The sequence below is a fragment of the Crassostrea angulata genome, unplaced genomic scaffold (assembly GCF_025612915.1).
Source record: "Crassostrea angulata isolate pt1a10 unplaced genomic scaffold, ASM2561291v2 HiC_scaffold_140, whole genome shotgun sequence".
Taxonomy (NCBI): Eukaryota; Metazoa; Mollusca; class Bivalvia; order Ostreida; family Ostreidae; genus Magallana; species Magallana angulata.
Genome location: NW_026441695.1, coordinates 192,846 through 193,353, shown reverse-complemented (window position 1 = coordinate 193,353; position 508 = coordinate 192,846).

The following is a 508-nucleotide window of genomic DNA, read 5'->3' as shown; positions in this document are numbered from 1 at the left end:
CAAAACTGTTGTTCTTTAGAAATGAAAAGACCTTTCAGCTATATAGTGTTGATTGGAATGTGGTATATGATTTGGAGGAAGTCGTTTTGATGATGTTTAATAATTGGTGATTGAAAAGTTTCATCTTGATCACTTAGACCTTGACCGCCAGACATTAACGTGCCACCTGTTGTGAAAGCAATACTAAATCCTTAGTAATCCTTTTAATTAATTATCTATTATGGCAAGAGTAACTCTCTTTATTCACTCATGTATGTCTTGCCTATAAAGTGGTCGTTATTCACATTCATCATCAGTTGGAGACTGGACCTTGTATTGTCCATGCCGGCTGCATAGATCGTGTAGGAAAAGTTAGGATCGTTAATAAATTGTTAGGTCACATTTTTTCCAAGCTGTGTTTATGGCATGCGAACCACTCACTGTCCAAAAAATGAACAAATAAACACCATATATATGGAAAACATGTTATTTTCACGTTAATAAATAACAATACTTAAAAATGTAGACT